This window comes from Sturnira hondurensis, unplaced genomic scaffold (genome assembly GCF_014824575.4).
Source record: "Sturnira hondurensis isolate 20B ecotype Veracruz unplaced genomic scaffold, ASM1482457v3 Scaffold0010874, whole genome shotgun sequence".
NCBI classification, from domain to species: Eukaryota; Metazoa; Chordata; class Mammalia; order Chiroptera; family Phyllostomidae; genus Sturnira; species Sturnira hondurensis.
In genome coordinates, this window is record NW_028083505.1 from 376,499 (window position 1) to 385,853 (window position 9,355).

Sequence of the window (9,355 nt, forward strand, 5' to 3'; positions counted from 1 at the left end):
GCTTGGTAGGGGTGCTTCTCTTGTGTCTGTCCTCTAAGTGGGCGCTGCCCAGCCGCCCAGGGCAGACTGGGCTTCTTGCTGCACTGTCCTCATTCGCTTGGGTGCACCTCCAAAAATCCACAGACCTGTACACTTCAGGGCCTTTTTAGTTCCTTATTAAGTCAGCACGACCGGTTTTTCCTCAAAGGCTACAATAAAGGTATGTTCATTCTGAAAATGCTTTGGGGGTCTCCAGGGTGCCCCAGAAAACCCTGAAGTGGGCACTGTAGATTGGGGACTGTGGTACAACTTCAGGAGGAAGAAAAAGTGAAGGATATCTTTAAGTAAATCCTCTTCTGGTGAAATCAGCAATTTGAGAGATCCCAGCCACAGAGAAGGAGGAAGTAAGTATTCCTGACAAAGGTCTGAGACGATTATTTCTTCCCTCTTTTCTTCCTGTGCTCTGCATCTCATTTTTCAGCAGGGGCTTCAAAAGCATGGTTGAATAAGTACCAAAATAAATTATCACCTTGGACTGTAATTTTATCACCTCAAAAGACTTAAACTAAGTCTTTTTTTTTAATGTATAAGTAAAAGCAATTTAAGCATAGGAGAGTGTAAAGTACGTCTTCTGTTCCCCAGAGGCAGCCGCCATTCGGTTCCCTTCCAGAAAATACCCACACACATTCAGATGTCTTTCACACAAAGGAGAATCATGTTTTACAAGTTTTCTGCAATGCATTTTACTTAATGTGTCTCAGACCTGTTTCTCCATTGGCACACCCCCATCCGGGGCACATTCCCGTGGTCACGCTGTCCCTGCAGGACTGCCACAGCGAGGGAGCCTCGCTCTGTGCGGGGGAGTGTGTGTACAGTCCCAGGTGACGGGAACCCAGTTCAAGCCTAAACAATGAGGGGAGGTGTTTGGCTCCTGAAACTGGAAAGTCCAGCGGTGGGATGAGTTTCAGGGTTGGCTTGATCTGAGAGGCTCCGTGACGCCAGCAGGATCTGGTTTCCTTGTTCCTGCTCTGCCTTCCACTGTGTTTTCATCACTCCAGGCAGAGGGAGGAGAAACCCTCCAGGGTCACCCTCGGGCCCCACTGATGGGGACAGCACGAAGGTGTAGCCATCGAGGGAAGGACCACGTGGCAGGGAAACAGGCCCCTGGTGAAGGGGATGAACACCGGGGAGGCTGCCAACAACCTGTCCTGCTTCTGTGGATGGTGTTTTAGTTGGTTTACTCTTGCAAGTGCTTATAAAAACCCAATGGTGTTTTATTATTGAGATTACTTCTGAGGAGGGTTTGTAAGGAAAACTTGTTTTTAAAGTTCTCCAGGATGGTGGGCTGATGATGTAATGAGCAGATCATCAGGGCTAAGCCATAGCTGGTGTGTGGGGAGTGTGCCCTGAGCACCTGTGGGCTGGTTCTGGGCCTCGGGAGGGGACAAGGCCTCTCAGTCTTGGGAGAGGGCCAGTCATGTGGGAGAGTAAGTTAGGGTGGCATCCTCACCCATAGGTGAGGACACAGACTTGAGGTTCAGTGCCGCCCCCGAGGTTGCACAGGTCACGCCTGCCAGCCTGGCTGTAGTTCCAGGATGTGGCCTTTGTGGGGTTGGGAGAAGCCTTATCTCATCGAATGCCCTAGTGCCCTGTGATGGGGCTTGGGGTCCAGACAGCTCACTGCCTGCCCCTGGCGGCTGGGCTGCTGCTGCTCCTGGAGAAGGGCACTCCCCCCGTTGGGCTCGACCTGCCTGCAGGGCCACTTCCCCTGAGAGCCATGCACATGCCCCATGTCTGGTGGCCTCGGAGTAAGTGTGGAAGGGAGTGGGGCGGTCACAGCTCTGTGAGGGTGCCTTCCCAGCGGACACAGGGATGGGACAGTGGAGGGATCTTCCATTTCCTCTGGTGCCAGGCAGAGTCCTTTGGGTTAGAGCCTGCACTGGGGTGGGAAGAGCGCTGAGCCTAAGTTTGAGCTTGGGCTCAAAAACACCCCAGAAACCTCGGTGCCTCAGTTTCTACCTTGGCAAAGTGGAGATAATTATCTTTATTTCATGGGTTTCACGAGTATGAGATGAATACAAACGGAAGAGCTGGTAAACTTGAAAGCTGGTATTGACTCCTCAGTCACTCACCAGCCCTGTGGCCTTTGGCAAGTCGTTTAACCTCTTTAAGTCTTTTTCATACAATGGTGATAAAAATACTCCCACCTGGGGCTGTTTCAAGGACTAAATGAGGTGAGGTGGGTAAAGCATTTTATTGTAGGACCAGATTACTTAGTATACGTCCCGAATGTTCTTGCTAATGTGATTATTGAAGAGGTTTTACCAGTATCTATCACTTCCCTTGGGGCTGAGCGACCTGGGTTACATGTGATGTAGCTCAAGCTGAAATAAATGACCCACTTCTTTGTTTTTGTGTTTTTTAAGGAAGAAGGCTTTGGGGTCTATGGGGAGCCTCCACAGGGATTTGGAGTTCAAGATCGGTATGCTTTCTGTGTCACAAGACTGGGGAGGCGGCAAACCAGCACAACCCGAGAAGTTATCCCTGGAGCCTCCAGAGTGGCCCTTACCTGCCAAGGGGCCCAGGGCTGTCTGCAGAGACCAGTCCACGGGAGCCAGCAGAGGGGCCACAGCCTGCCTTTGAGAGGCCCAGGAGGGGTGGTTTGGGGAGAAAGGGGGTTAGGTTAGAGGAGCTTGGAAAGAGAAAAGGGCCTGGAAACAGGCATTACACATGTTCTGAAAATGGCAGGACATCATGTTTGGATGCAGGGTGGCGGGGTGTGTATGTGTGTGAGAGAGACAAATGCATGAGCCTGCATGGGGCTGGCCCATGCCTCCCTCCACAACTGGGGAAAAAATCTTTCATGTATAGAAACATGCTGGAAGTCCCTCAAAGTTCGGGAAGTCAGCTGGGTACACAGTGTCTCCATCCAGGTTCTGTTCTAAGGCAGTGTGAGCCCAATGATCTCACCTTGGTGGCAACACCCAGCCCACATGTCCTCTCTCCTCCCTGTGCAAACAGCTCAGGGTTGCTGGCCCTGTTTGTAGATGATGCTTTGGGTACCAGCAGTCTTTCATCTGTAGTGATGGTAGGGTGGAATGTGTTTTCTTTTAGTTTTACACCTGATTTTCTTTTCTGCTTTTTAAAATCTGCACAGCTGTGGTCCAATATGAAAAGAAGTGGAGTGGCCTGTGGGAGGGACCGAGCGCCCTGCCCTGGAAGTTTGCGAACCCCTTCCTGTTGGGGTTCTATGGATGGGGCTGAGCGTGCAGAGGCCACGGCAAGTCTTTCCTTTTCTGAGAGGCAGTAATCCTTTCTGTGCCCTGTTAGAGATAATTTTCCAGATATATATGTGTGTGTGTGTGTGTATATACTTACATAAATATATATGCATACATGAAGTATTTTATTTAATTCATTAATTAAAGGAAGGAGCTAGTAAGACTAACAATGAGTGTAAAGGAGAAATCACAGGGAACCTCTCTGGGGTGAAGGAAGAGACTGCCATTTTTGTTTTTTTCCCCAGGAGTGGGGAGAGGGCAATTGAGCCTCATTAGGATAGGCTAAAGGCGTGCCCATAGACGAGGACTGTTTCCCGTGAACTCTACGGCTTAGTTGTAAAAGAGCTCAAAGGCGACGAAAGTCTCAATCAGAATCAGATAAGTGGAAGGGTGTGCTCTAAACAATGCGTTGTTTTCCACCGGACGTACCCAGAATCTGTTCTGCTTATCCAAACTTCCTTACACTCCTTGTCCACCTGGCAGAACTCACTTTTTAAAACAGGACCTTAGCAATGAATCCAGAGGAGCCAATCTCCTACTGTAAAGTGGGGTCTGGGGGCCAGGGTATCTGCCAGGTGCCTTGGATAAGGGGCAGCCATTGTGGGAGGCGCCCTGGAGGCACCGCTGCCCTCTCAGTAGTGAATGGATGCGTGATGCAGGCCGTCTGCTGCCTAGAGAGCCTCGCTGTCAGCAAAGCTGCTTTCGACTGTATCCCTGTCCCCTCCTATGGACACCTCAGCCACTGAATCTAAAATTGAATTTTTCTTCTGTTCCCCGACCCCAGATATCACCCATAACCCAACCTGCTTCTCCTGTCTTCCTCAACTGAAGGCACCACCATCCACCCATTGGGCTCTGAGGACAGACATCAACTCCGTAGTCAATAGCACATCAAGTCACCTATTACAAAAGTTAAACCTTTCATCTAACCGAGAGGTCTTTAACATTTTTTTAATAAAAATTTATTTCTTAGAGGGAGAGGGAGGCAGAAAAAGAGGGAGAGAAACACTGATGTACAAGAAAACAACTGAATGCCTCTGGCATGGCACCAACTGGGCCTGCAAACCAGTCATGTTCCCTGACCTGGAACTAAATTGGTGACCTTTTGGTTCACAGACCATTGCTCAACCCATTAAGCCACATGAGCGAGGGTGAGATCTATTTTTTATTACATTTTATTGTTTATGCTATTATAGTTGTCTCAAAATTTCCCCTTTTGACCCCATCCACCTAGCACTTGCCCCCAACTCTTTTAGGCAATCCCCACATCATTGTCCATGCCCATGGGTCCTGCGTGTATGTTCTTTGGCTACTCCAGTCCCTATGTTGTACTTTACATCCCCATGACTATTCTGTAACTAACTTTTCGTACTTCTTAACCCGTTCACCTTTTTCACTCATCCCCCTGACCCGGCTCCCATCTGGCAGCCAACAAAAAGAACTTTGTATCTCTGATTCTGTTCTGCTTGTATATTTTGTTTTTTAGATCCAATTGTTGATAGATGTGTATTTATTGCCATTTTATTGTTCATATTTTTGATCTTCTTAAAGAAGACCCTTTAACATTTCATATAATAATGGTTTGGTGATGATGAACTCTAGCTGTTTCTTGTCTGGGAAGCTCTTTATCTGTTTTTTTATTTCTAAATGACTTCTTTGCCGGGTAAAGTAACCTTGGTTATAGTTCCTTACTTTTTATTCCTTTGGATATTTCTTGCCAATACCTCCTAGCCTGCAAAGTTTCTTTTAAGAAGTCAGCTGATAGTTTTATGGGGGCTCCCTTGTAGGTAACTAACTGCTTTTAAGGTTCTCTCTCTTTGTGTTTAACATTTAGCATTTTAATTATGATGTGTTTTGAATTGGGCCTCTTAGGGTCCATCTTGTTTGGGACTCTCTATGCCTCCTGGACTTGTATGTCTATTTCCTTCAACAAGTTATGGAAGTTTTCTTTCATTATTTTTTCAAACAAGTTTCCAATTTCTTGCTCTTCCTCTTGTCTTCCTGGCACCCCTATGTTGCAAATGCTGCTAGGCTTGAAGTTGCCCCAGGGGCTTCTTACACTATCCCTCCTTTTTTAAATTCTTTTTTCTTTTTGCTATTCTGCTTGGTTGGGTTTTTTTGCTTCCTTATGTTCCAGATCTCTGATTTGATTCTTGGCTTCATCCACTCTACTGTTGATTCCCTATAAAGTGTTCTTTATTTCAATTACTATATCCTTCATTTCTGACTAGATCTTTTTTTGTGTTGTTGAGGTCCTCACTAAGTTCCTTGAGCATCCTTATAGCCAGTGTTTTGAACTCTGCATCTGATAGATTGCTCATCTTCATTTTGTTTAGTTCTTTTTTCTGGAGTTTTGATCTGTTCTTTCATTTGGGCTGTGTTTCTTTGTTTCCTCATTTTGGCAGCCTCCCTGTGTTTGTTTCTATGTATTAGGAAGAACTGCTATGTCTCCCATGCTTGATAGAGTGGTTTAATGTAGTAAGTGTTCTGTAGGGTCCAATGGCATAGCCTGCTGCAGCCCGCTGCAGCAAGCGTGGTCACGAGGTGAGGCGAGGGACTTAAAAAAATGGAGAGGACCATAAGCTCTGCTGGCAAAATGGCGAATTTATTCAAGGAACAGCTGTCTTAAATACAAACTGTTAATGCCTAAAGCAAGACTGCAGGGAACTAGAAACAATGTTGTTTTTCAAAGTTCGAGCACTCCCTTAAGCTATCAAAAGGGCAAGAAGTTCTCATAACCATCTGGGAACATGACACCTGCGCCAGGGTCTTGTTGTGTCTTTCAAGGCTGGGAACTAGAAGGTTAGGAAAGTGTCAAGGTACCCGCCGGCTCCAGGGACCAGAAACCAAGTTCATCCACCATTCTCACAGTGGAGAACTCTGTCCTTGGTCCCCTTATGGCCTGGCGGGCCCCCACAATAGCCTCCCCTATTTACCCAAGCTGGGTATTCAAGCTCTGCCTGTCACATGGGCTGTGTATCTCCTCCTCTTGTAGTTGAGACTTGATTGCTATTAGTATGTGCAAGGTCAGCCACTTCCTGTGGTCTGTCTTGTGTCATGCAGCATTAGCTACAAAGTGTGGCTGCTACTTTGTAGCTAATGGCTACTTGTAATGGGCTTGAAGGTGCCAGGAAAGGCCAAACTGTGAACCAAGGCTGACTGCTGCTAATGCCAGGCCTGGGGCAACTTAGTGGGATATATGGGGCTTGCTGATGCCAGAGGCTGCTTGCTTGAGAGAATTTAGGAAAATCTGAAACATGGATCAATACAAGCCATTCATAAGGAAAAGCCCCTGGAAACAGCTTGGGTAGGCCTGCAACTTGGGTGGGGCCCTCAGAGAATCACCGGAGTGGGGCAAACAGTGTGAGCCAGGTTGAGGGAGTCTCAGATATGGTGTCTGCCTCCTGGCTCTGTGGCTCTGTGTCAGGTGGGGTTTTCAGAAAAGGAACAATGGACTTTGCTATCACGTCTCTTAAGGAGAATGCTGCCCCACTGATGCTGGACAGTTCAGTTCTTCCCCAGATGTCTGATGCCTTTCGGTCTGCAGCCCTCACACAGGAGCTCAGAGGGAGTGAGTCTGAGAGAGTCTGTGCACAGGCCCTTTAAGAGGAACTGCCTGGGATTCCTGGGGAGCATGGGGTGGGGCTGGGACCTCTTGCTCCTGATATATCCCTCCCGATTTTTATCTGCCACTCACGGGTGCTGGCCCAGCCTGTTCCACATCTCCGCCCCTCCTACCAGTCTCAGTGCGGTTTCTTCTTTAATTCTGTAGTTGTAGGACTTCCATTCAGCTCAATTTCTGATGGTTCTGAAGGATGATCGGTCTATAGTTTAGTTGTAATTTTGATGTGTTTGTACAAGGAGGCAAGCCACATTTACCTACACTGCCATCTTTTTTTTTAACTTTTAAAGAACATTTTATTTATTTTTAGAGAGAGAGGAAGGCAGGGAGAAAGAGAGGGAGAGCAATATCAATGTGTGGCTGCCTCTCCAGCGCTTCCTACTGGGGACCTGGCCCCAGGCCCAGGCATGTGCCCTGAGTAGGAATCGAACCAGTGATCCTTTGGTTCACAGGCCAGCACTCAAGCCACAGAGCCACACTAGCCAGGGCTACACTGCCATCTTGACCATCTTGGTTCCTAACCAAGACACCTTAACATCTCCCTAGAACAACTGTCATGACAGATTTTGGTGTTATTCTCCCTTTTTCTTCTGTTCAGTTCCTGGAACTCCTGTTGTTTATGATGTGTGAGTTCAAATCTCAAGCATAATTGCATTTTGCAGTGAATTTACCTCCCTTTTGCGGATCTCTGAGTGATTCTGGGGCGCTGCAGGAGTGGGAGGATTTTGGCGGTAAACCCACGTGGAAGAGTCTGTAATAGAAGTTCTAAGAAACTGGAGTGTGGGTGTCACCAGCCCCTGGCTGATGAACTCTCCCCTCTTCCTCCTTGCAACACAACCCCTATTCCTGGCAAAGGTCTTTGTTTTCACCCCACACCCTTTGTCCTTCCCCAAGGCTGCACCAAGATAGATGTCAGCCACTGACCTTGGAGGCAGCAAGGTGAGTGTCCACTCTGGTTCTCATGGGCGAGGCTGGAACGGGGGCGTCTAGGACCAGAGTTCTTTTGTTTAATCCTAAGTAGCTGCCACTAAAGTGTGACAGTCCAGCCTTCTCATTAACAACTCTTGTGGGCCCAGCACGTTTGGGCTGGTAGTGTAGGTGTGGGATTGAGGTAACAGGAGAGAACTAACCCTATTTTCTCCATTTTACATGGTGGAAACTGCACTCGCCCAGGGTCAGAACAGAACTTGCCTTACCAGGACAGCTGCTGAGTGGCAGAGCTGGGTTTATAGCCCATGCTCTCCACTCCGGGGAATGTCCCTTCCCTCTGATGACACTAACGTGCAGGACACCATGAGCAGGAACGTGGGCAGGTGCAGGGCACACGACGACGATGTGGCACAGTATGAGGGCAGCACAGTGCAAATGAAGGAGCCAGGAACTGAACGTTTCCTCAGTGAAACGGAGAGAGCAATTCCAGCACTGCGGCATAGCCAAGAGTCCAGTGGTTCTCAGAGTGTGGTCCTTAAACCAGCAGCTTGAGAACTTGTTAAACATGCAGGTTCTGTGGTTCCACTCCAGATCTGTAGAATCGGAACCTCTGGGCTGGATGGAGCCTAGCATTCTGTGTTAACCAGCCCCAGGGGATTCCAATGCGTGCTCCAGTGTGAAGACCATTGTGTAAGGATAGAGTCAGAACAGACTGACCACCATAGCAGTACCCACTGAACTTGGGTGGCTGTGAAAAATAAATGCTTGTTTCTTGTTCATGTCACAGTTGCTGGTGGGCTACAAGGGGGACTGAGGAGGAATGCTCTACTCCACAGTCTTTCACGGACCCAGCCTCCTTCCATCTTGTAGCCACAACCTTCTATAGGTTTTGGGAATTGACTCTAGTCAGCTGGTGGTTGGGTAAGAGGAATGGGCCTGGGTGGCCTGCATACCATTTGTGTTCACATTCCATTCCTTAGGAGTCTTAAGCCACACTGAACTACAAGGAGTTGGCAAGTGTCTAGCTGTGCACCTAGGAAGAAGAGGGCACTAGTGGTCTGTGCCGCAAGTCCCACAGCTTAGGGAAGTGAGGACCAGAACTGGATTTCCTGACTTCTGGAACCTCCTATGCAGCAAAGCTGAAGGCCCAGTCTGCAGCGGGCTGGTTTGCCAGCCGACAGCCTCGAGCCTTCACATAGCTGCACGGGGTGGCTGGAGGCGGTGGGTGGAGGCATGGGCTCTCACAGGGCCCGAGCTGTGGTCTGTGAGCAGTGGGGGCAGACAGCACACGAGTTCCTGTCAGTGCCCTCCAGGGTTGACGCTGGGGCAGTGTGGGCACAGCTGCGTGGGCCCTGGAAAGACTGTCCAGATCAAAACAAGAGCCTAGGGGGTGGGGTGGAATGGGAGGGCAGAAACCTGACAGGGCTCAACATGACCTGGATTTAAGGCCTTGATTCATTAGCAGCTGTGTGACCTTGACAATAAAATTGGCCTTGGGATAATAAAATTGCCTGCCTCATAGTCTTGTTCTGAGAATTAAATG